The following is a 27951-nucleotide window of genomic DNA, read 5'->3' as shown; positions in this document are numbered from 1 at the left end:
GGACTCTTGCACTGAGTTGGGAGGTTGGATAGGAGTGCTGTCTGGAACAGAGCAGCTGAGGTTACGCTACGATTAGATAATAAACTTTTACAGAAACTCCAAAATGGCAACTGGCCAGGTAGGGTGGTTACCATGGTAACAGTATAAACTATGAATCAGGTCTAAGTCTGGGAACCACTCACAGCGCCACCTGATGTCGAGAAAGTATATTGCATTATAAATATATTCCTACGAAAGTCAATCCCCATATCATACATATAGATGTATATTTCTACATATATACAAGAATAATACTTTTGTGGTTGCTGCCTTTTTTTTTTCTTTCCTCACTATTTTCTTGGAGGAGCTATTGTTAATTTTTATTATTTTTTATATATATACTTTATTTTTATTTTTTCTATTTTTAATTTTTTCTTTCTTCTTTTTTAACATTTTTATGAACACCACTTTTTTTTTATCTCTTCCTTCTCTCTTCCTCTTCTTCCCTCCTTATGGTTTCTGAGAGTGCTTACATCAGATTTATAGAGGGTTTTTTTTTGGTTTATTCATTTTGTTTGTACGATTTTTACCATTTTTTTCAATTATTTTATGATTATCATTATTTTTATTGTAGTTGTTTTTTGTTGTTGTTGTCGTTGTTGTGTGTCTATGTGTGTCTGACTGTTTGTGCATCTATGGGCTTGTGTGTCTGGTAGCCTTTTTATCTGTATATTTGCTCATTTGGTCTCAATGAGTTTGGTGTTTCGACCTGCAATTCTGAGCCCCCAGCACTCCCCTCCACTCTCATTCTGAGGTCTGGAACCCTGTCCCCCAGGAGTCCAGATTCCTGGGTGATTTCTCAAGGGGTGTGGATAGGGCCTGGACTGCAACTGGTCAGTACTGATTCTGAAGCATGGGAGTGAGGAGTCGACAGTCGGCTGAGAGGGAATCACGCCTGAATGGCAGTGCCCTGAGGTGCAGAGCAGCAACTGATTTTGACAACAATAAGGCCCACCCCCGGATAACCTGAAGCAACACCCCCGTCTCCCTGGACAACCAGAGGAGGCTGGGCATCTTTTCAGATGGCAACCACTGTGGAACAGACCTGGGACTGAAACACAGGCTCTGTGAGTAAAGGGTTTGCCTGAAGTGGTATCGGCCTGGGTAGAGTGTGGGGACTAGAAAATGCATGCACAGAGCCGGGAAATTCCCAGGGTGGGGCTGACACAGAGGACTGCTTTACTGAGCCTAAGATGCACCCGGCCCTCAGGGGATCATCAGCCTATAGACAAAGGAAGGCAGGAGGCTAGAGCTGACCAGGTTATGAATACAAACCTGTAGGAGTAAAGACAGGGCCTGAGGCACAGTTTCTTGGAACTCAAATCAGCTCCTCTTCTACAGAGGAATTTAGCAGGGACAGAAACAAACTCCCACAAAGTTGTTCTATTCTGCCGGTAACATCAATCAGAGGTGGGGCTGGAACTGACTGAACACCCCCCAGCCTCCGTCAAGTGTCCGAGGTTGTCAGGCCTCACCGCCCCCTACTGGATAGAGGCAGAGAGCAGGGGCCTGGCTGAACAGATACAGATTTCCTTGTGATTCAAGCAGGTGCAAACCTCTGAAGTATCCACTCACTGGAGACAACTGGGTCACAGCCCTGCACGGCTATCAGTGACTGGGTGTGACAGAGGTACAAGGTGGGGAAAGAGGCATCAAACTTCCCAGACTAATCTATTTGCTGGGTGGGTCCTCCTGACTTCACGGAGCACTGGAGCAAGTCATATCTGAGTTGTCACCAGACACCTGTGATCCAGTTGCCAGAGACCTTTGAAACTCTTCCACCTGAGACAGGTGCTAACTGAGACAATTGATTTAGACCTTTTGAACTGAGCCAATCGCCTAAGGACTATTCAAGTGGTGCCCTGGGTGTGTGGCTGTAGGAAGGTTTGGTTTTCCTCTTCCAATTGTTATAACCTAAGAATGGGGGAAGGGGGAAATGGAGGGGACTGAGGGAGGAGGTGGGCAGAGGGAGGGTGATTGGTGGGATTACACCTGTGGTGCATCTTACAAGGGTATATGTGAAACTTAGTAAATGTAGAATGTAAATGTCTTAACACAATAACTAAGAAAATGCCAGGAAGGCTATGTTAACCAGTGTGATGAAAATGTGTCAAACGGCCTATAAAACCAGAGTATGGTGCCCCATGATCACGTTAATGTACACAGCTATGATTTAATTAAAAAAAAGAAAAAATAATACTTCATTTTATTTGGAATCAGAAAAATCTCAAATAGCCAAGAAATTACTCAGAAATAAAAACAAAGCAGGAGGAATCATGCTACCAGACCTCAGACTATACTATAAATTGATAGTGATCAAAACAGCATGGTACTGGCACAAAAACAGAGAAGTAGATGTCTGGAACAGAATAGAGAACCAAGAGATGATTCCAGCCTTTTACCGTTATTTAATCTTTGACAAGCCAATTAAAAACATTCAGTGGGGAAAAGATTCCCTATTTAACAAATGGTGCTGGGTGAACTGGCTGGCAACCTGTAGAAGACTAAAACTGGACCCACACCTATCACCATTAACTAAGATAGACTCTCACTGGATTAAAGATTTAAACTTAAAACACGAAACTATAAAAATACTAGAAGAGAGTGCAGGGAAAACCCTTGAAGAAATTGGTCTGGGCGAGCATTTTATGAGGAGGACCCCCCAGGCAATTGAAGCAGCTTCAAAAATACACTACTGGGACCTGATCAAACTAAAAAGCTTCTGCACAGCCAAGAACATAGTAAGTAAAGCAAGAAGACAGCCCTCAGAATGGGAGAAGATATTTGCAGCTTATGTCTCCGATAAAGGTTTAATAACCAGAATCCACAGAGAACTCAAACGTATAAGTAAGAAAAGAACAAGTGATCCCATTGCAGACTGGGCAAGTGACTTGAAGAGGAACTTCTCTGAAGAAGACAGGCACACGGCCTACAGACATATGAAAAAAATGCTCATCATCTTTAATCATCAGAGAAATGCAAATCAAAACTACCTTGAGTTACCATCTAATCCCAGTAAGATTAGCCCATATCACAAAATCCCAAAACCAGAGATGTTGGCATGGATGTGGAGAAAAGGGAACACTTCTACACTGCTGGTGGGAATGCAAACTAATACGTTCCTTTTGGAAAGATGTTTGGAGAACACTTATAGATCTAAAAATAGACCTGCCATTCAATCCTATAATTCCTCTACTAGGTATATACGCAGAAGACCAAAAATCACATTGTAACAAAGATATTTGTACCAGAATGTTTATTGCAGCCCAATTCATAATTGCTAAGTCATGGAAAAAGCCCAAGTGCCCATCGATCCATGAATGGATTAATAAATTGTGGTACATGTACACCATGGAATATTATGCAGCCTTAAAGAAAGATGGAGACTTTACCTCTTTCATGTTTACATGGATGGAGCTGGAACATGTTGTTCTTAGTAAAGTATCTCAAGAATGGAAGAAAAAGTATCCAATGTACTCAGCCCTGCTATGAAACTGATTTATGGCTTTTGTATGAAAGCTATAACCCAGTTATAACCTAAGAATATAGGGAAGGGGAAAGGGAGGGGAGGGAGGGGGGATCATGGGCAGAGGGACGGTGATTGGTGGGATTACACCTGCAGTGCATCTTACAAGGGCACATGTAAAACTTAGTAAATGTAGAATATAATTGTCTTAACACAATAACTAAGAAAATGCCTTTGTCAACCAGTGTGATGAAAATTTGTCAAACTGTGTATAAAAGCAGTGTATGCTTCCCCATGATTGCATTAATGTACACAGCTATGATTTAATAATAATAAAAAAAGAGCTAACATCATACTCAATGGTAAAATACTAAGATCAGAAATGACAGAAACACACCTTCTTTTGCACTTCTTTTGCGCACACTTCTATTCAACATGATACTGGATGTTCTACCCCTAGCAATTATGGGAGAAAATAAAATAAAAGACATCAAAATTGGAAAGAAGAGATAAAATTATATTTTTTTACAGGAGACATAAACTTACCTTGTCAAAACTCTAAAGATTCAGCAAAAACAACCAAAACCTGTTAGAACTACTAAATAAATTCAGTAAAGTTGCAGGATAAAAAAAAAATCAACATACAAAAATTGGTTACATTTCTATACACTAACAATGAACAATCTGAAGAAGAAATTAAGAAAACAATTCCATTTATTATATCAAAAAATACTTAGGAATAAACTTTACCAAGGATATAAAAGACCTGAACTATGAAAACAACACGAGATTACTAAAAGATCAAAGGAGATAGCAATAAATGGAAGGCCATCCCATGTTTATGGACTGGAACAATGGAGATAGTCAATATACTCAACGTGATCTACAGATTCAATGCAATCCCCATCAAAATCCCAATCATATTTTTTGCAGAAATAAAAAAACTATTCTAAAATGTATGTAGAATCTCAAGAAATATCAAATAGTCAAAAAAAAACTTTAAAAAAGAACAAAATTGAATGTATCATACTTTCTGATTTTAAAACTTACTACAAAGTTACAGTAATCAAAACATTGTTGTACTGACATAAAGACAGAATATAAACCCAAAAGGTAGAATAGAGATCCCCCAAATAAATCCTTGCATATATGGTCAAATGTTAGCTACCAGGGACTGGGGCAGGGAGGCATGTGGAGTTATTGTTTAAAGGGTACAGAGTTTTGCTAGATGAGAAGAGTTCTGGAAAAGGATGGTGGTGACGTGTACCAAACAATATGAATGAAGTGGCTTTAAGCCACTGAACTATGCACTTAAAAATGGTTAATAGTAAATTTTATATGAAGTCTCTTTTACCAGAGTTAGTTTTTTTAACTAATAATCAATAGACACAAGAGCAATGGAGACACCAAACACTATGGGAGGTGAGAGAACAGAGAGATTTAGGAAATGAAGCAGTGAGGAAGGGCTTCTTGGAGGATGTGTGAATGATTTGGTAAGAGGAAGGGGAGGTGAGATACATTCCTGGCAGACAGAGTACGCACAAGGGAAAATGTAAGAGGATTAGTACAGCGCATGGGAGAAATGCAAAAGAAACCAGTCCAAATATATAGAGCAAAAGTGCTCCACTGAGAAATCATGAGGGAATAGCCTTCTGGTGGAAATATAGAATCAGAAGAAAGATGGCCTTGAACAACTGGAGGCAGAGTTGTCAAACCAGACCCTGACCTTTCTGAGTAATGCTGGAAGTAAAGATGAGAGCATGTGTGTCCAGGACCAATCATAATGCCAGGAAGGGAGGAGGAGGACAAGGGTGAGGGAAATGGGGAACGGACATATTTGACACCTAAAGCAGAAGCAGTTTTAATGCCTTCTCCTCTGCACAACAAAGTTATTTCAGTAATTACTGTGAAATCATATAAATCAACTTTTATGTATGAAAAAAAGATTAGACTTAACCAAATAAAAAAATCTGCCAGTTCCCATTCTGTTTTTACTATTTTAAATTATGACTACAAAAATTCCAAGGGATTTTATAGAATGACCGAATCAAGGTGGCTCGTTTCTGTGTTTCTTTCTCTTTACAATCACTGTGCTGTCCTTATTGATTTCTTATCCACTGTTCAGATACAAAATTACGTCCTTCTGCTGACCATGTACCAGAGCAAGCGTGAATGGTTCATAACTGTTTCACACTCACTCTGGAAATAAACAGGTGGACCCAGCCCTCGTGTCAGGGGCCAGCTATATGCTAGGAGTCCTACAGATTAACCTTCATATGCACTACAGTGTTTGTTAAGAGATAAGTAATAAAAAATTTGCAACTTTGAAGCTCACACATACCATTAAAACTCAACAGTCACTGCAACCATTATTCAGAATGCAGATCATTCTGCATTATTGGAAGGAAGGGTATTTTGTCTCTGACATTGGGTAGAAAAATGTCGACCAACTTTTAGTCTATGTTATTACTACACATTGTTTTTAAATTCTCTGCAAACAACATGGTCCATTATTGCCACTACACTCTCAAGGGAAATCAATTAGATGACACAGAAGAGGAATGAATTTATATCAGTAGCCTTCCTCCATCAGGCAAACCAGCTTCATTACACATTATATCCTTTGGCTATGATGATGCACCACTGTCTGTAGGAATAATTTCCATGTGGGATGACTTCCACTTGAAGTTCTAGCAATTCATTCAGCTGTATATTTAACTATTTAACTGGCTTATTTGGGGGCTAATAGCCACAGCAAGAAAACACACACAGAAGTTTGCCTGTTTATGCTTCACTTTTCAAAGCTATTGAGTTTTTTTTTTTCAACTAGCAGGTTATTTCTTGATTACAAGCCACTAATAGACTCAGGTTGTGTTTGGATTTCCTGAATCGAATCTTATAAAGCTTAAATTTTATGTCAAGTTTAGCACATTCTTACACAAACCTTTCTAATCAAGGCAGGAGGAATAAGCTTTCATTTGTAAATAAAGCCGAAAATATTCAGCTTTTAGATGAGAAGAATAACTACACGTGTGTTTCTTCCACAAGTGTTTGCTAAAGGCACAAGGTAGTGAGGGCTTGCAGTGCAAAACTGATTAAAATAAACCTCCTTGTTCACAAGATTGAAAGTCTAGAAGAGGAAGTCAGCAGATGAAGACAAATCAACCACAATCACCACTGCCACTTCAACAACAAAATTACTGAGTTCATGAACCTCCTTAGCACCTTTGAAAAGGTTTGCATGTGTCTTACAAGAGCACCTGCGGCTCTACTCCAAGCCAGGAGGAAACACAGCAGCCCCACTTTCCTTGGTCAGCTTTCATGTCTCTCATGCCCACCCCTCTGACTGCCCTTTTATCTTCAGACTGATGATTAAGATGAGATGTTATCTTATTCCAATCTGATGTCCAGCTCAGTCATTCTGAACTTTCTGGTTCCATAACTTGCAAATGAGTCAACATGGCCCCTAACTAGGTTCAAAGACCCCAACCTGGGTTCCAAGACCCACAACTGGAAACTGTGCCAGGAATCTCAATTATTAAGGGGAATTCAGACACGGCATGTATACTAAGTACACAGGTGTATGAAAGTACAGTTGGGAAGAGAGGTGAAAAGAAAGTGTGGTCAGTGCTATGCAGGCATCACTGATAAGTTTAAGTCCACCAAAATACAGCAAATATTTACTGAGCGTCTAAGATGTGTATGTACCCAGAAATGTGCTGAATTGTAATGAGGTAGCAATAGTTTCAATACAGACAAGGTCTCTATCCTCTAAATATTAAAAGGGTGACTGTAAGTGTTGTAGTATCCAAAGGAAATATGGGTTATAATGGAACCATGAAACAAGAGGATTTAATTGATCCTGGGGGTAGAGGACAGAAACACTTCTCAAGGTAAATAGCATCTAAGCCAAGACTAAAGCTTGAGTAGGAGTTTAGCCAGATGAAAAAAACAAAATATAGTAAGAGTGAAGGGAACAGCACAAACCCGGTAGACCATGACACACACATGAGGAAGTAGAGAAATTGCGCTCTAGGTAGAGATGTGGAGATCAAGAAAGGGAGAATCGTGATAGATGATGCTGACTGTTTATCACAGCTCAATTTACAATCTCCAAACTGTGGAAACAACCTAAATGCCCACCAACCCAGGAAGGGATCAACAAGCTATGGTATATGTACACCATGGAATACTATTCAGCCGCTGAAAAAGATGGAGACTTTATATCTTTTGTATTAACCTGGATTGAATTGGAACACATTCTTTGTAGTAAAGCATCGCAAGAATGGAGAAGCAAGAATCCAATATACTCAATTCTAATATGAGGGCAGTCGATGATCTAATACAGTCCTCAAACTTTTTAAACAGGGGTCCAATTCACTGTCCCTCAGATCGTTGGAGGGCCGGACTATAGTTTAAAAAAAAAGCTATGAACAAATTCCTATGCACACTGCACATATCTTATTTTGAAGTAAAAAACAAAGTGGGAACAAATACAATTCACACCGCCTCATGTGGCCCACGGGCCGCAGTTTGAGGACCCCTGATCTAATACATATCTTCCTAAGAGAAAAACTCAAATCAGTTCAAGGTGGGGGGCAGAGGAAAAAGGGAATGGGGAGAGGGGAGCAAGGAGAGGGTGGGGATCATGGTGTATGGCACACCTCTTGAGGACAGAACACAATTATAAAAGGGACTTTACCTAACAAATGCAATCCCTGTAAGCTCATTCCTTGTACTCTCAATGAATCCCAAACAATAAAAAAGAAAGAAATTCATTAAATGCTCTTTTGGCATCTATTGAGGTGACAATTTAAAAAAGAGATAAGTTGGCAATTGAGGTTATACTTGAGTTTTGAGTGACGAGTAGGGCTTTGCTGGTATGGCAAAAGGGAAAGATTATTTCAGAACAAAAAGTGCTGCACATGCAAATGTGTGGGTGCATGTACAGCTCCCTGCCGTGTGTCAGTAACAACAGGTGGTTTGGTATAAAGTGTGGTAGAGAAGAATGAAGCTGGAAAAGTCGGCAGGCATCACATCGTAAAGTATCAAGAGCTATCTCAATATACACGTTCTACAACTTGACTTCAATTGACTTCATAGTCATGGAGGAAGGGACACCGAAATGTCTTGATCAGGGAAAATTCATAAATCTATGCTTCAGGAAAGTGATTCTGGTGACAGTAGACGGTATAGACTGAAACCCAGTTAGAAATCTATGACAATATCTAGGGAGAAGATGTCAAGGGCTCAAGCTACAGTGTTAGCAGTGCAGACAAAGGGGAGAGAACAGACTTGAAAAACACTCGAATTTTCACAACTCAGTGACTCATTCATCAGTTCAAACGGATGAGGCGAGAAAATGAGAAAGATGTTCGGTTTCCAAGCTTGAATGACTGAGTTGATACTGTGACCTTTCATCAGGAGAACATATGCTGGAAGAGAAGTAGTTTTGGAGTTCAAGAAATTCAACATGTACTGAGCCACTTAGGGCTGTATCACAGGCTGTGGGTCGGTTGGACGGGAGCCCGAAAAGAAAGATCCTTCAAGGGGAAAGTTACAGTAATGAGAATAAATGATATTTCTCAGGGAATATAAAGACTAAAAAGTAAGAAAAGCTAAAAAGAAAAAAAATGACTCAGGAAATATCCCTTTGTACAATGAGAAAAAGAGATATCCAGGCCTCCTGATGGGACAGAAGAGCGTTAGAAGAATGCGTGAGATACAATATAGAAAACAAAGAAGACTTTTTCTTTATAGAAGGCGAGACTGCAGGTTCAAATGAGAGATCATAAAGGAAGAATAGAGAGGAGGATTTGACGATTTGGGAGGAGATCAAAAAGTTCTCTGCCAGACTTCTAGAGCTCAGGGGATCCTGGTCCAGGTGATATGATAAACTCAACAGATTGAAGGCTTGAGAGAAGGGCAGGGAAGGAAGCCTTGATAGAGAGTGGAATGTTGGAGTGGCAGCCTGGAAAAGGGGCTGTGATCATCAATTACTGAATTGAGACAGTCATGAAATTACCAACACTGACAGGCATTGCAGCCATTCAGAAAAGCAGAAGGATTGAAGAGGAGACCAAGACAGGTGCTCCCCCACTTGGAGAAAGTGAGGGATTAGCCCCAAAGGTTGGTTGGTGGAGTGAAGTAGTGAGAAAAACTGGGGCAGATGGTGGCTGAAAGCATATCTCTCTGGAGAAAATTTAGCAAGTAGGTGCAGGAATAAACCTTGGCAAAAGTAGAAATAAGTGATTGGAAGGCTAACAGTGCCTCCTACTTCATCACTGAGGTCTGAAGAGGATGAACAAGTTCTTCCTGAAAGAACGAAGTATCATCAGGGAACATGCCTGATTTTATTTTAGGAGAGATCAAAGATATTTTAAAATGTATTCATAATACAGCAGGGGTCCAGAAGACATAGCAGGAAAAGTCAAGAAAAAGGTTACAAGTTCAAGAAGAAGGGAACCAAAGAGGGAGACGCCTAGGACAGCAAATGGGTTAACAAATGAAATTTTGTCTATGGTCAGGGTCAAAAAAGAAAAGAAAAAAGAGCCACAATAAGGAAATAAGTAGGAACAGCTTCAATTCACGCTTTCAGATGGAACTCTTTCATAAATTGTTTAATTGCTGAAAGCTCACGAACTTTCCAGATGTAGAACTTGTGGCCTAATTTCTGCAATTATTTTTCCTCAGGCTGTGTTGCGGTGAGCCAAAGGAATAATTCACACATTTGCTAAGTGTCGTTGCTGTGAAAAGCAACCTCTGTTGGCTCCCTGACATATCATACCCTTTGGACGCATTATCAAGACCCACATGGACAGAGCTCCGTACATCCCAAGACTGTGCTGTGCTCCAGAAGCGTATTTTCACATTCAGTCTTGACTCATGTTAAAATCTCACACAGATGGGAGTCAATTTCAATGGCAAAATTACTATAAAATTATAGAAAAGATGAACACAGCTTCAAGGTTTTGGCCAACACACGCAACTGAAACCACATTATCCTTTCCCTTTGTTTAACCTGAATGAAAAGATATTTTGACATTTCATTGAGCTGCTCTCATTTTTTACAAAAAAAATAATCTGGGTATTTTTTCCCTATTCTTTCAACATTGGGTAAGTTCCATTTCTCTTTCTGATTCTATTAGCTGCCAGAGCACAAAGAAAAAAAAAAAACCTTTAATTTTCCTCTCAAACCACCCACTTGGTATCTTTTATGCTCCAGCAATCCACACACAGATCACTCCTGTCACACGGCTGTCTCATTAAGGAATAGAGAGAGAGGAAGTCTGAGCCTCCCTTCCCAAAGGAGGAATCAGAGCAGCCACCCAGTCCCTTGGGTTCACAAGGGAGATGGCTTCGCCCCAGCTCTCCATACAGTGGCCCTCTCCTAGTGGTTTAAGCATGTCCAGGATGTCAGAATCTGCTTGGATTCACTGGTGAGACTCTCAGAGAGCCAGCACATGGGAAGAGAAAGGCAGAATGGGTAACCAGAACCTCATGACTATCATCATTTGCAAGCTTGGCCTGTTTCATCCTTCCTTAATGGAGTATGAAATGGCTGACACGTCACCCCTTGTTAATCATCAGTGGGCCTGGAGGACATTGTATGTGGTGCTCAGGGCCTGCATGCAGCTTAGTGTAGGAAGCAACTCAGCCCAAAGGTGTGAATTGGGACTTGAAAAAAATAATAGAGTGAAAGAGAGACCCTCCTTGGTTCACCACCCATATGTAAACCTGTCTTTAATCTCTGCACCTAGCTCAGGGACTGGATTTTATCATACTGGGAATGGCCTTCAGCCCTATTGAGGGGTCATGATGTCTAAAATTATCACAGCATAAAGGCATTGGAGTCCCCCATCTTAAAAGCAAATAAGTTATCCTCCAAACCTCAGAAGGATACCATGAGCTCCAAATTGGATAGAATTTCATTATTAAGATGGAAGAGTTACAGTCTAGCAGCTGTGACAGGACCTTGGAGAATATTTTGTTGTTGAGGGTGGTGCCCACAATGAAAGTAGCTACGATTTGGAATAAGGCAGAAATGAGTCAAATTCTAGCAACTCCACTCCCTAACTCTGAGGACTTGAACTTAGTAATTTAAGCTCCCTGATCCTGTTTTCTCACTTGGGTAAGACAGATATGTAACCCACAGAGAAGTTTCAAGCATTAAATTAAGTAAAATAATACATGTAAAATGCCCAGGAAAAAATGTTTTTTTACATACCTCTTTTTTGATTATCTTCTATTCTTTGGGAAGCTTCTGAAGAAATGAAACTTAAAGTGTATGTTTGTTTGGAAGAAAAAATAAATCACACCTCAGGATGAAGGCCACTATCTATGGGAAAAGTCTAGGAAGAAAACTTCAGTATAGGGATTGGCTGTTGTACCAAAGTGACAGCGAATGAAAAGCAAACAGGAAATAATTAAGAATATGAGAGTTACAAGGAAAATCAACTAGATCACTTGGGTTTGAGTCTCAGCGTGGTTGTTATTTATCCCTAAAGAACCGACCTCATTTATTCATTCATAAAAGAGAAATAAAAATGTTACCTGCCTCAGAGGTAGAGTGTCCAAATACTTTTATCCTTTGAACAAGGACACTTTTGAGAGGGAAAAGAGCACTATTGATAACTCTGCTGGAACAATAAGAGAAAACAAGGACTCCCTTAGGCAAACCCAAATGTCCCATTTATGGACTCTCTACATTAAGTGACCTCTGGCAATAGGCTTTGAGCTGTATCTCTTGTGCTCAAGTACTCAGCAAGTGTTGCTATCATTTTTACTGGTCCCTAAACCTAGTCTAATTTCCTCATTGCAAAATGGGGATGATAGTGTCTATTGCAAAGAATTGTTGTAAGAGTTAAATGGAATAACACCCTTGGCATTTGTTTGTGGAATTTACTACAAGGCCTCGTACATGGTAAATGCTTCATATAGTTGAATATTATTACTTGGTTTATGGTTGGGGATGAAATCAGAAGGATAGGGAAACTCTAAAATGTATAATTTCTGGGTCAGTTTTAAGGTGGTACTAAACTTTAGTGGAAGTAAGTACAATGTAACAAAGAGAGCATGGATTAATGTGGATTTTGAAGTCAAATGTTCATTCTCCAAGTTTCAGATTCATATTTACGAGCAGCATGATTTGGGGGAAGTCACTTAATTCTTACAAGCCCCAGTTTTCTTATCTATTATTACATAAGGCCTGCCAGTCTCTCAGGATAGCCGTGTCAATTATGAGATAAAACAGCTACAGGAAAACTGCAAAATGTATGGGAATTCAAGAGACTGTATTTGATAATGATACCTTTTCCTCTAGCCCTACCCTGACGAATGAAACATTTCCCAGTCCTTTGCTGGCTGCTGTGCCTTCTAACAAAAACGAGGGGCAAAGTAACATACTACCTTCTTCATCCACAGGCCCTAAAGGAGGCTTCCTGCTTTCAATTCTCTTCAACTTGATCCTGCTGGCCAGTTAATATATTCCTAACAGATTGAGTAGCTCTCCAGGCTACAGGAAATCTCCCCACTGTCATGTCCAGTTACTCAGACTCTTTCCTGGGCACTCCATCCCTATTTCCCTCAGCCTATGCTCTGGACCACCATCTCCCCTACCCCCAACTTATCGCCATTAATGAAGAGCCATTGAACTACTTCCTCTCGGCATAAACTTCAGCATAAAATCCACACTTCAAGTACGATTGGGACTGGGTTAAGTTCATTAGGGGGGCCAAAAACATTTCCCAAATTGTACCATTAATCAGGCTATTTCTCTCACCCTTCCAAGCATGTAAATCTTGGGTGGGTGCACATGTATACACACACACACACTTATTCAGAGGCCTTAGCCAGCAAAATGGCCAGATGGGTAATAAGGGGGTTCCATATATAGCTTATTAAAAATAGAGTTTTTTATTAGGAGAAGGCAATGAACAAATTCCAAACCTCACTCTGGCTCCCATTCCACCTCACTCTCTTTCCCTATGTTATCTTCTTCCACATTTTTATCTACATATCAGGGTCAGGCCAATAAGGATCCCAGATGCCCTTAGAGGCAGTAGGCCCCTATGTGTGATTAAAACATTCCTGACCCTCAGTCTAATGAAGAGGTGGATCTTGATCTTAGTAAATAAGTAGAGCTTGGAGTTATAATTTTTAGTAGCTCAGCTAGCTGAGACTAGAGATACACAGCTGTATAAGCATGTTTTTGGAGGCATTTACATTTTTCTTGAAAATGTGTCAATTGTCTTTTATGCTATTGCATTAGAATTTAAGACCTTCGTTTTAGTGACTTGAGTGCCAGGATACCAGGAATAGAAGCACAAAATTTAAAACTGCTCCCAACAAGTGTAGGTCTTCACTCTCGCCTTTCAAATGAGCTCCTCTATCAGCTGAAGAACAAGAAAAGCAATGGGACAGGGGTATTTGCAAAACTTGGTAAATGTAGAATATAAATGTTTTGGCACAGTAACTGAGATAACGCCAGAAAGGCTATGTTAACCACTGTGATAAAAATGTGTCAAATGGTTTATGAAGTGAGTGTATGATGCCCCATAATCATATCATTGTATACAGTTATGATTTAATAAAAAAGTTAAAAAAAAAAAAAAAGAAAAGCAATGGGTTTTCCACAACACAGGCAGGAGTGTAGATTCTCAACTGTGCAACTGGCCGCAGAACAACCTGCCCCCGCGGCCACCTTCCAAAGTACATGATGTACAGAGAACGGCTGAGACTAAGAATTAGCCTGTCAACCTTTCAGCACCGGGGACAGCTCATCAATGTGGGGATGGAAAAGCAGGAACTTTAAACCCAAGCCCACGTAGCACCTTTCTGATGAGAAACCTCTACAAAAATAATAGGGAAAGGCAAAAACCACTGTTCTGAGAGTTCACAGAAAGGAAGGACTGAAAGAAGTGTGGGACTTGCTTAGTCACTGACAAAACCCATAGAGGATTCAGAACTCAATGTCCCGACACACCACATCTTGCCATATAAATAGGCTGCTACAAAACGCGCTAAGAGAGAAAAATAGGAGGGAGATTCCTGAGGTTTAACTTTAACCAAATGCGAAGGCAGTTGCTTTTTCTAGAAGTTGTCTTACTGGGAAGTTAACAGTCAAACTTAGGCAGAGCCTTCGTTAGGAGATGACAGCTTTCTATTAAAAGAATCTAGAGAGGATAAATACATGATGAAAAGCATTTATTCATGGGCCAAGGGGCATTTAAATGTTTCTATAATGATTTGTAGAGAAAACTCCCAACTAGGGAATAAACTGTATCTATTATCCTCATCTCTCTCAGACACACACACAAATACATAAACTTCCACGTTCATTAAGTCGCACAATCACCTCAGGAGTCTTATAGGGTCTCTTTCAAGGGTACTTTTTTATTATTTCATCCTCTGTCTCTCATTCCACATGAGTCCCAGTTTAGTTTTTTGTTTGTTTATTTCAGGTAGATATGAGGGCACAAATGTTTAGGCTACATTATTTTCACTTGCAAGGTAAAGTTCAAGTTGTAATCGAGCCCTTTACCCAGGAGGTGTGCTGTATCCGCCAACATATTGCACTTTAGGTGAGAACGTGCCAATCCCCCGCCCTCCTCTCCTTTCACCTTTCTTTCTCCCCACTCTGCCTCACTAGAAGATATTTGTATTTTTCTTTCACGTGGGCGTTAGTTTTCTAACTCAAATAATATCTCACTTGCACAGACAAAATTATAACATAAGGTGACAGCATGCGGACTTTTTTATAGGTTAATATGTGGTTGATTTGTCTTTTTCATTTCAGATTAATATGAGGGTACACATGATTAGGTTACCTTGTATGCATTTCCAAGGTAAAGTTCAAGTTATGGCTCAGCCCTTCCCCCAGAAAGTATGCTGTATACCCTCACATTGTGCACCCATCCTCCTTTGTCCTCCCCTTTTTCCTAGCATGTGGACTTTGTGACCAATTGCAAGGCAATATTGATATGGGATGACCAAGAGTTCATCTGTGGTGTTCACTATGTCAAAAACAGAGTGAACTAGCATTGAACTACTGAATGCTGACTGCGTGAGATAACTTCACCCACCACGACAACTATTAGTAATTGAGGGCAGATGTATAGTAACCACAGTTCTGAGAAACATCAGCATCTGGTCACCATCTAGGCAAGGAAAGAAATTCTTTCATCATGCAAATGAATGTAAATATTTCTTGTACTCATTGGGAATGGCTATTATGTTTGTTAAGGTAAAACTAGCTATATAACAGACAAATCCCAAGACTTCAGTGACCTTAGGCAAGAAAAGTTTATTTCTTGTTCATTAAAATCTGATGCAAATCCCCCAGCAATAAGGGACAGGGTGGTGCGAGATCATTTTGGGCCCTGTAATTCATCTAGCGGACAGAGGAAGAGAAAACAGGGAATTCCACATGGGAGATATTTCAGAGGGCCAAGCATTTCATCACATTCTATTAGCTGGAGTTGGGTTTCATAATGACAAGGAAGCCTGGGAGTTACAGAGAGTAAATGGGTTTAGTGAATACGTGCCTAGTTTCTGCCACAATGGAACAGAGGAAAATTATATTACACTTTGGAGAGAACATGTAGATTACCAAGGGGAGACCAGAAGCCAATCAATATACAGTTTATGCATGCAAAGCAAACAAACTTTCCAAATAATGGCAATCTTAGCAATAATAACCATAGTTTATTTAATAATAATTATTTCTTAAGCATGAATGTATTTGGTCTTTATAACCTCATATGCTTGTGACATGGGCAGGGACAAAGGTATTATTTCCATTCTAGAAAATGAAATAGGGGAGACAAACGATGCCTTAGAACTGAGAGAATCTAATGTATCATTTAATCTATATCATTTCACAGCTGAGAAAAGTGTCATCTGAAGTGGTGACACAGTTGGCTCATGTGTTTAGCATTAGCCAAGGGCCAAACTGGGCCTTTCTTGCAGGTCTTTCACTTATAAATCTATAATGTCTCTTCCTTTCTGTTCTCTTTAGGAGAGTGGTTTTCAATGTTCAAGATAAATATTAATCACTGGGTTTGCGGGAAAGGGGAAGGGTAAAGGGAAAGGGCTTATAAAAGATGCAGATTTCTGGGCTCCACACCCAGAAACTTTCATTTCTATGGTCTGCAATCAGGCCTGTGGATTTGCAGGTAGCCTAAGGGGTCACTCTCTGGGAAACACTACTTTAGTCATCATCCTAGGCCTTCCTATATGCCTCTGACTCTGCTGATGGAACTGAATGTTCACAACACAGGCATAAAAAAAAAAAAAAAAAAACATATGGGCGGCGCCTGTGGCTCAGTGAGTAAGGTACCGGCCCCATATGCCGAGGGTGGCGGGTTCAAACCCAGCCCCGGCCAAATTGCAACAAAAAAATAGCCGGGCGTTGTGGCGGGCGCCTGTAGTCCCAGCTACTTGGGAGGCTGAGACAAGAGAATCGCGTAAGCCCAAGAGTTAGAGGTTGCTGTGAGCCGTGTAACGCCACAGCACTCTACTGAGGGCCGTACAGTGAGACTCTGTCTCTACAAAAAAAAAAAACATATGAGTAAAAGAATAAAATATGAAAACTGTTAAGAACTAAACCATCAAGACCTAGATAAAAATGAGGCTCTGACCTCCAGATGGGAACAAACTTTTTAAATGTAAAGATATGGAATAAATAACTAAGCCAAATATAGTTGTGACCACAAAAAAAGTCACATACATTATACAAATTATGTAATTATGAAAAAATAAAATTATGCAGTATTACCAGCAAATTGTCTTACTTTTAAGGATTCTTTTAATGTTACGACTTTATTATTGATTACAATTATCATGTATTCTTTGTTTAGAAAACAAAAATGATAGAAAAGCACAAAGAAAAAGTCAAAACTCCTGAAACATAAATAGTCTCAAATAATTATTATTAATGTATAACATAGAGCTTCCTGGTCTTTTGCATATATATACACAAAGGTGTAAAAGCATCAACATATGGTTACACATACACAAAATTGGCTCTGTGTTAATGTAACTATTACATTGAGACTATCAAAGATAATTTTAACGGTATGTGTGAAATGCAGAAATATAAATTCAGCAGTAATAATGAAGAATAAATTAGAGTATAATAACAAAATGGGATAATAAAAAAATAGAAAAAAGGTGGTGCTCAGTGGGTAGGGCGCCGGCCACATACACCAAGGCTGACAGGTTTGAACCTGGCCTGGGCCAGCTAAAGCAACAATGACAACTGCAACAAAAAAAATAGCTGGGCTTTGTGGCAGCCACCTGTAGTCGCAGCTACTTGGGAAGCTGAGGCAAGAGAATTGCTAAAGCCCAAGAGTTTGAGATTGTTGTGAGCTGTGACACCACGGCACCCTACCAATGGTGACATGGTGACACTCTGTCTCAAAAAAATAAATAAATAAATAAATAATAAAATATATATTATATATAAAGAAGTCAAATGTTCTAATTTCTAAGGCAGGGATCAAAAGTCAAAGTTATATGTTTTACACTGGCTAGTAGGGAAACATGACAAAATAGAGTTTCGTTTTGGTTTTTATTTTTAGCTAATAAGTTACCATTTGAAATGATGCTTTTTAACTATAAGTCATGACAAATCAGAGGCTGAAAAAAATAACCTATTTGATTATACATTGGCATTTTTTTCTAAGAATAGAACACATAGAAAATATTCTAGTATGTCAGAATAATTTTATTTCATGGAACATTTTGCTTTATGTGTCTGTAGACACACACACAAGCGTGTCTGGGTCACAATTCCAAAGCCTCTGCACTAATACAGTGATGGCAGGATGCACAGACGCAGCTTCCCTGGAGATAGTGAAGAAAAAGAGCACAGCTTCCTACACCTGCCACTTTTCCACCGGGAGACCATGCTCACTCCTCAGAGTTCATCCTGCGCCCTCTTTGTTTTTCTTACTCTATGGTTTCCTTCTAGGCAACCTCCTAGTTCTAGCTGTCACCTAGTCACCTTCGGGAGTGATGCCCGGAGCTCTCTGCAGACCCGCAGATACCTAGCTGCCTGTCTGGGAAGCAAAGCTACCTTCTCTCCTCTCACAAACTTCACCCTCCTCTGAGGCTCCCCCAGCCACTTACTCAAAAAGAAACCTGGGGATCCCGTCGCCTGGACCCCACTTTCTCACCCAATTCTACCTGGGGTTGGGCTCCAAAGCAGAGCCTGCAGTGGGGGATGAACTGGGGCTTTCTTCAAGTAGCCTATCGAGGAAGCTCACTTGGGAGGAGGGGAGTGAGGCAAGAAGGACAAGGCAGGGGGACGGGGTGGCCTCAGCTAGAGACCTGTGTCACCCTGCCCATAGCCAGCTCGGAGAGCAGACAGCACCTTGATGCTGAGCCCGCATTGAGGACAGGAGGGCAGCTTTATACATCCTCATGTCAGTCAGGATGATGAGCTATAGGATACGGGGGGAGAGTCACATAATCTCCTAGATGAGTCTGTCCCTGTTCAGAGTCAGTGTCCAAGAGGAGTTACTATGAGCACATTGCAGCCAACACCCATAGCAGCTGTGGGCAGCAAACACAATGCCTCCTAGATCCAATTAATCTCCTAGATACAAGTTTAATGTGTCCACTTCTCTCTATCTCCAATGTCCTCCTCCTGGCCCAGACTCACCATCTCTCACATGAGTAAAGCCACTGAGACTCACTTTTGAGGAGGCTGTGTGTGCTCCATGCTCTATTTCCAGCCTTATGTCTAGGCAGCGCCTTCCAACCCCCCAAGCCCCGCCTGCACAAGATTTCCTGCTCCCTGATCCTACCAAATGCCTTCCCACCTCCATCCTTCAGCTTGGGATCCTCTGCTAGGAGTGCTTTATTCCACCTATGAATCCTTATAAATCTTTCAAGACCAAGGTCAAATGTCAATTTCTCTCTTTGCTAACCTATCTCCCTTGTCCCACAGAAAGAGTCACTCGTCTGTGATCTCATTGTACTCTGTATGGTCACCAATTATAGAACTTAGACTTGGTCACCAATAACTGTAGCACACTTGGTGATCACCCTTTTAGACAATGATCCAGCATCTCTTTAGACCAAGTGGTATGTCTATGGCACCAAACACAGCACCTAAGACACGGCAGGTACTCAGTAAGTGGCTAAGTAGTACTCTACTTGTATGTAATAATAGGTAGCAGGCAGTGAAGCTGAATTTAAAGCACCTGGGGATGGAAATCCTGAATTGGGTAGAGAAGCAATCTAGGCCCTGACATATCACTTCTTCCCACATTGTCCCCACTTGCTAACCATCTGTTACATACAAGTGCAGCTCGTCTGTTCTCCATTCCATTCCTCACTGATCTATCCTTTTGCCTGACAGTAAGTTCTAGTTAGACATGTGACTCTTTGAGATCCAGGGCCATGTCTTGTAAGTCTACACATGGCACAGAGTTCAATGATGAACTGTAACTGAGAACTCAAAAACTTTCTTCTGGGGGGAAGGTTCCTCCCATGAGACTCCAAAACTTTACCAGATGGTGAAGCCAGCACTTCTGTCACAGTTCTGTCACCCACTGAGTGCCACGGTATGCACCTAGAGTTGCAGCTACTCAGGAGACTAAAGTGAGAACATCGCTTGAGCCTAGGAGTTTGAGACCAGCATGGGCAACACAGCAAGAACCCATCTCTTAAAGAAAAAAGAAGGGGAAATACGAAGGAAGAATCTGCCAATTTTGCCTTTGACACTAGAAAAAGAAGGGTTATTGGAGCTAGACCCTAAGCAGGAAGTAGACCACAGACTCCAAACTTTAGAAGTACAGTTAAAGAACTGGACACCGGGCGGCGCCTGTGGCTCACGGAGTAGGGCGCCGGTCCCATATGCCGGAGGTGGCGGGTTCATACCCAGCCCCAGCCAAAAACCACAAAAAAAAAAAAGGACCTGGACAGCACCAAGGATAATCTGACACAAAAATTTGGACACCCTAGTAAGACTCTGGCAATCCAAGCAGCCTGAGATGAGATGTGGACAGCAGTTCTGGCCCTCAAGTTCACGCCAATGGAATTGAATGTTTTATACAGCTATACCATTCAAGTATTTAACTGCTTGCACACTTACATGCTTGAAAAGCTGCCAGACCTGGGGCAGCACCTGTGGCTCAGTCGGTAAGGCGCTGGCCCCACATACCGAGGGTGGCGGGTTCAAACCCGGCCCCGGCTGAACTGCAACCAAAAAATAGCCGGGTGTTGTGGCGGGCGCCTCCCTCCTGTGGCGGGAGGCTGAGGCAACAGAATCGCTTAAGCCCAGGAGTTGGAGGTTGCTGTGAGCTGTGTGAGGCCACGGCACTCTACCGAGGGCCATAAAGTGAGACTCTGTCTCTACAAAAAAAAAAAAAAAGAAAGAAAGAAAAAGAAAAGCTGCCAGACCTGGTGAGAGGTCTTCCCACCTTAGCCTCTTGCTTAGTCAAGAACAAGCACATTGGAGTTGTGAGGGAGTCTGTGCGGGCTGCAAGAAGGAGGTATCCCAGCACTCTGTACCTTCTTCATTGCACGGGGGAACAAAGCAGGGCACTCTGCTGCTAAAGTATACAGATGTACATCAGGGACATCGGGTTCCTGATGACTGACGTGGTGAGGAACCCGGCTTCACAGCATGGCTTGCTGAGGGCTGTTCAGATCACCGAAAAGGGGAAAGCAGTGAGAACCCCTGAAGAGCAAAAGTCAACCCTGAAAGAGTTGATACCTGTCACCCTACAAACAACCCAGGGATTTCAACTTCTAGTCATTTATCATGTGAGGTGATGTTAAAGAAATTATGACAATTTGATATAATAGATCATTTCTGTATCACCATGTAAAAAAATGAAGAAGCTCTTCGTGTCATGATATGACGTTATCACCAAGATGTATTGTTGCTTTAAATATTTATTTCCAAGATGTATTTGTAAGTGGAAAGGGGGGCAAAAAAACAAATATGTATATGGTGCATATTAGTTTATATATCCATAAAGAACTTCTGCACAGATACATAAGAAAGTCATATTAGTCATCACAGGAAAGAAAACTAAGAGGCCGCAGGGCAAATATAAGAGAAAGTCTTTTCACTGTTAGTCCATTTGGCACATTTTGAATTTTGAACCATGTGAATGTACTACCTAGTATAAAACAAATAAGCAATGAAAAACACCTAAAAAAAAAGAAAAAGAAAAAAAAAATTTCTTCTGAACTGATCATGGCAGGAAGACCAGGGTATAGAGGTCATAACATTTAGGGAAAGCATTCGATTCAAATCAGAAGACAATTTACACAAAAGGTATCTCATCAGCATCGATTACTACCTCCTGCCCTCTGACATGACTGCCTTCGATGCAGTTGGCTGGGAGCTCCCTATGCCATCTGATCTGGGAAGAATCACACCCGATCATTTCCTGGACTAGCACAGCTGCCTACCCCAGGAAGTGCTACTGTGGCCATGTGATCCTTGTTCACAGTGAGGATGTAGGAAAGTCCTTCCATGGTTTAAAGAAGAAAGTGAGAGAAAGAGATAATCCAGTAAACTTGGAAACAGCTCCGCACCCTGGGATCCAAATTGATTTCTTCTCTCTCTTATCTGAGAGAGCCAACATGCAGGCCGGGATCAATAAGACATGAGTCCTCTATTAAAGACAACATAAAACAGATTTTTGAGGCAGGGAAGGTAACCGAGAGCCTGGTGAATGTAGGATGAAGAGATGGATGGAGCTTGTGGAATGAAAGCAGGTCTTTTGCTGAAGTCCCACCCACACCCTTCCTCCAAACCATGATCTGTGCTGCCCGTTGATCATGGAAATGGGGTGTCTGCCTAATTATCTAATGCCTAACCTGAACAGGCTTGTTGGATAAGTACTATCTCTACTTTTCCTTTTTTAAGTGCCAATACCCTTGGTGAGTTGTGGCTTGCTCATCCATAAAATGGGGATAATAAGACCAGATTCTAGAAAACAGACAGTAAGATGCATGAACATATCCGATATTTTATAACTGTCTACATCCCTGTTCCTTTCTCCTCCTGTCTTAGAAAATCTGGCTCTTGTTTGAATGGGTTGGCACAGGACTCTCTGCTTTCTTCATCCTGAGCTCTGCCTAAATTTGGATTATTTCAGACTGCTTGGGCTTTGCCCTCATTGGAACCACGTAGCATCTTCAGTGTGGGTGACGGTAGAGGCCAGGTGAACATACTCCCGCTACTTCATGTATGTAACTTTGACCTCCATGGGAAAAGTCCAGAGGCACCCTCGATTGGCAGACACAATTTTATCTCCATGAGTAAATAGACTCAGTCCACCCAGTATCCTCAGCCCTAAGAATTGTGCCCAAGAAATATCTGTTGGATCTGTAAATAGTAGAGGAATTTGGCACTATTTTTAGGTTTGAGAGGAAGTATGGGGAACTTAATTTAAATAATAAAATTTGAGAACATTCAATAGTTTTTGCAGAACAAGTATCTCAAACGAGTTTTGTTGCATAAGACCTAGATTTCAAAGCCATGAGGACAAGGTTGGCTCTGGACATTTTAGAAATTTTAAAGGTCCATACACGTAAAGTAGCTTTGTTATTTCTAATGACTCAGGGAGTCAATAGTTATGAATTGAATTTTATTGTGCTATAAACAATCATAATCACAGCAAAGAACACACTGAAATGGGAGTCAGGAGATCAAGGTTTGCAACCCCTTTTGGTTCCTCTCTACTCGTGTAACTGTGGCCGAAGACATGGACATGTGTGAGACCTCTCTCTGTCTGTTTCCTTATCTGTAAAATACTGGTATCTAACATCTGTTTCAGTTTGGGAGCTCAATTCAATTGGACAGCATATCTCAGCCTGATTTCACAACAACTTTTTCTTCTTTTCCCTCTCCTTTCCATCCTTCTCACTTTTCATTCTTGTCATATATAAAAGCGAGGTTTGAATTGCCATGAGAAATTTGTTACCAAATGACAATGTAAAATCAAATGTAAAGCATGGCACGCTTAACATCACGTAGTACCCAAAGCACAGGATTTGCAGAAGATCTGTCCAGTTAAGTTCTGCTACTTTTGTGGTCTCCAATTTCTGCATGTTTCTGCACTGTAAAACATTAGAATGCTCCCAGGAACCATAGAGATTTCTAGAGCAATGCTTTCATTTATAGATAGGACACAGCAGAGCAGAGGTGGAAAATGACTTGTCCAATATCACACCGTCCATTAGAAGATCAGAACTGGGACCATGTCCTTAACCCAAGCCAGTGGTCTTTCTATAATATCACTCCACTTCTGTGTATAAATGCGATTGCTTATGGAAACATACGCTACAAGAAAGTCTCTGCTCACGGTGATCCTATAAAGATTAATCACCACGCTAAGAAACACATGAATATTGTGTTTGCTTTTTGTTGGTTTGTTGACTTTCAATCGAAAGTAGGCATGCTCATTAAAAAGCTTTTAGAAAAATAAAACATAAAAATAGAAAGGAGAAAAAAGTACAGAAATCATTTATTATACAAACATCCAAACCCAATCACCATTAACAAGTTCACCCGGTGTCTTCTCATCATTTTAATAATATGGATAATTGCACATAATCATGACCATACCAGCTATCTAATTGTATATCTTGCTATTGTCATTTAAATTATGTGACACGTGTTTTTCACGGTTTTATGTTGTAATCATTCATTCTGAATACCCGTTTGATTGCTATATAACATTCTGTTAAATAGATTTACCCATTTTTATAAATGTTATTTGTTGAACATTTGAGTTGCCTATAGTTTTTAAAAATACATATATACCTCTATATACAACACTGTAGCGAACATCTCTGTTGATGTATATTTTTAATATTTAGATTATTTCTTTAGTGTAGTTGCTAAGAAATGGAATTTCAAAGCACCCAATGAACATTTCAAGGCTCTTGATACAGTGACATTGATTTACGAGTAGCTTTGTGCCAATTTTCACTGCCACCTAGAAAGTATCAGAGTGATGCTCTTTATCTTCACTTACATTCAATGTTGTACCAAGAACAGTATGTATATAATGAAACACACGTACAAAATCTTTTCTATTAGAGACAGTGGAAAAATATCCAAACCAGGAAACAATCACTGATGATGCATTCCTGGGACCACAAAGTGGGATGAAGTAACAAAGCTGAGAAATATTTTATAAGCACCATGTGAAAGGCATTTCATATATTGCTTTCTCTCTCTAGATGGAAATCTATGAAGTTATGGAGGTTCTCCAAAGATTATTTTTTTCCTTTCTAGTCACGAAGCAAATGGATTGAAGAGGTACTTAGATAAAACATCAGTGGGAAACAGTCATGATGTGTCAGGCAGAGTGAAAATTAGGGGGATGTGGACACCAATCATATGTGATGACCAATAAGGGGCAATGTTTTTGACCCCTTTATCCTCCTCTCCTGCCCTACTTTGTGACAGTAAAGCTCTACAGGAAATAGCTGGAGACATCCTAAGCCTGCCCTCAGCTTCCCTCTCCAACATCTGTGCTGCTCCCTGGGGCAATGCTCTCTCCTTGACCTTCCAACCTCCACCTCCCTCATCCTCCTGCTGACTCATTAGCAGCAGTGAGTCTGGGGAAATGAGGCCCAAGGGAGCTTTCCCAAACCACCCACACATGGGACACGGATGGCCCAACATGCCCTTAGGGGGGCTCGGCCCAATTGTCCACACGCGGTGGTAAGAGGGAAGAAGAGGACTGGGGATGATCTGCGTCTTTGCACATAGATTGGTAATAAGGGAGTGTAGATTTTTACCCATATCATACTGTGTTTATAAACTGCTCATTTAGTCTTTCTTTCTATGGCATATTTTATTTAAATATGACACATTGATGAAGCTGACACATACATATAGTATGTATATTTATTTCTTGATCTTTATGGCCTTTGTAGGTTGGTGGGAGACTCTGGTACTTTGAAGGAATCAGGAGGGAGGAGACTGCAGAGTAATTATAGGCCCATATGTTATAGGGCTGTGGTCCCCACCCCCAGGGCGGCTATCTGGTTTTGGTCTGTGGCCTGTTAGGAACCTGGGTGCACAGCCGAAGGAGAGCAGCAGGCCAGCAAGGGAACCTTCATCTGTCACAGTCTCCCATCACCCCCAGATGGGACCTTCTAGTTGCAGAAAAACAAACTCAGGGCTCCTACAGATTCTGCATTATGGCGAGTTGTGTAATTATTTGATTGTATATTACAATGTAATAATACTAGAAATAAGGCACACAATAAATGTAATGCACTTGAATCCTCTTGAAACCATCTCCCACCTTCATGCCCAGGCCATGGAAAGATTGTCTTCCGTGAAATTGGTCTCTGGCACCAAAAGGTTGGGGACTGCTGTTATAGGGAATGTATAAATCAAAAGAGCTCTCACCTCAAGTACAAGTTCAGGGTGTATACAGCAGAGCTGTGTCAGACCCCAGAGGTTGAGGGAAGACCATACACACCCTAGTTCTTTAGAAAACACACATGAAAAAGAGTGCAAAATCTGCTCAGTGCCAACCCCTTGGTCTGTGGAATTCCCACCTGTGTGTATCACATGTGGAAGGGAATAACGCACAAGTTCCCAGAGGAGCAGAAGGCCTTTTCTCCCAGCTAGTGTCTCTCTTACTCCAAGGTGCCAAGGTTGCCCTTTCCCTCAGCTCAAAGTGCCCACAAGCTCTAGTGAGCTGTGTCTCTTCTGGCACTCAAGGGAAGGGAAAACATTTGTTATTAAATGCTGTCCAAGGGCTGAAACAAGATAGAAAGAACTTAGCATGGTTGTCTGGAGATGACAACTGCTGATGACAGCTTCTGACTTCTCCCCAGAGGCCACTTCCCCTCAATCCATAGTCCCAAGGAATTTCATGAGCATCCCTTTCTCCTGCCATCCTGTAGATCTCCACCGTGGAGGCATCTGGTCTCAGATCAGCCCAGGTTCTAACTGGCCCTGGCTTCTACCACTTCTCTGTTTTCTGCCAACAGTGGAGCTGCATTCAAAAGGAGGAGGAAATCTTCCTGATCTTTGAAAACTTTAAAGGAAAGAGGAAATCAAAGGGCTCACATCTGAGCAACTACTCACGGCCAAGTTCTCCACTTATCTAACTGTAGCTGGGAAGGACACACTTGCACAGAGGAGAGAGGACTTTGGAGAGAGGTTCCATAGACTCCACAATGGAAATGTGCTCTGCAAAGAAGGAAGAGAGATTAAGAACAACTATGGGTAACAGCCAGCTTGCAGAGGAAATACTTATAGACAATAAAGCCCTTTCTTATCCATTTCTTCATTCTATGAAACATGTAAGGTTGCTTTCCCCACCTTACTAGAGGCCTCAGCTGAAGCTCAAAGAGAGATCACAGGTCTTCAGGTGCTCCCAGACCCCGCTGGCTTTGATGCTTCGAATGCCCTTGAGCAAAGCACAACCCATGATAGGATGGCATTGACTGGAGCACCACCAGGTTGAAAGTCTCCCCTCCTGGCTACAGCAGAAAAAGAACAATGGACTTTGTTCTTCCCAACTACCATTCTCCGCTCCAGTACCTGATAATGGCCTACAAATACTGCCACAGTTCTGCTCCAGGAGGGAGTTTAGAAGCTTCATACTAGCAGTTTAGCACAGGCCATCTTCACGGCTGGTCTGGCCATGACTTTTTCATAGAGATTAAGCCTAGAAAAATACACCAGGCATCCCAGTCTCAATATCTCTTATCCTCATGCTGTCTAATGTTGTCCAGCCCCTGTTTGTGATGGTTTGTATGGAATTTAAGTTCTCCCTGGTTGGGGTATTCCTTGCTCCCTGCATCTTTCCAAAAATCATACTTTTTTCCTTTAAACTTAGCGCTGCATCTAACAACTCCCCAAAGCTCACTTTCTTGTGTAGTCCAAAGCTGTGACTTTTTACCTTAAGGCATCTATGTATCACCAGATCAAACATTTCCCTGAGGGATCATTCCTGCTCAGGGCTGAAGCCAAGCTCCTATTCTCTCACTTACCTTTGGATCTGGATACATTGTCATAGGATAAGAAAATATAAAAAGAGTGTCTCTTCTTATTTCTTTTATCTTCCTGGCTCAGGCTGAAGGGAAATGTAGGCATTTTCCACTATTACCATGTCTCACTGCCCTTGGGTCTTATATACTAAAAGTGTCACTACTGAAAGGCCATGAAATGGGTGAGCACAACACATGGGCCCACACACAGCTCACTGAAGAGTAGCCCAGAGCACTGGATTCAGCCTTTGTCTGACATAAATAAGCACCACCCAAATTCAGTGTGTCAGCACCAATCTATGATTCTGCAAAAGAAATGCTACATTTCAAATTGTATATAAAACCAGCACATTGTACCCCATGATTCCACTAATGTACACAGCTATGATTTAATTAAAAAAAAAAAAAGAAAAGAAGAAAGAAATGCTACATCAGCTGGAGGGGAAAGC

General features: G+C 41.1%; 1 pseudogene; it reads left to right on the top strand.

The window, feature by feature from the left end:
* Positions 1-21292, top strand: part of LOC128576303 (single-pass membrane and coiled-coil domain-containing protein 1-like) — a 32949-nt pseudogene extending 11657 nt beyond the window's left edge.
* Positions 21293-27951: the final 6659 nt, after the last annotated feature.

This window comes from Nycticebus coucang, chromosome 24 (genome assembly GCF_027406575.1).
Source record: "Nycticebus coucang isolate mNycCou1 chromosome 24, mNycCou1.pri, whole genome shotgun sequence".
Taxonomy (NCBI): domain Eukaryota; kingdom Metazoa; phylum Chordata; class Mammalia; order Primates; family Lorisidae; genus Nycticebus; species Nycticebus coucang.
The sequence above is the reverse complement of the archived record's forward strand: the minus strand, read 5'-3'. Positions and strand labels throughout refer to the sequence as shown.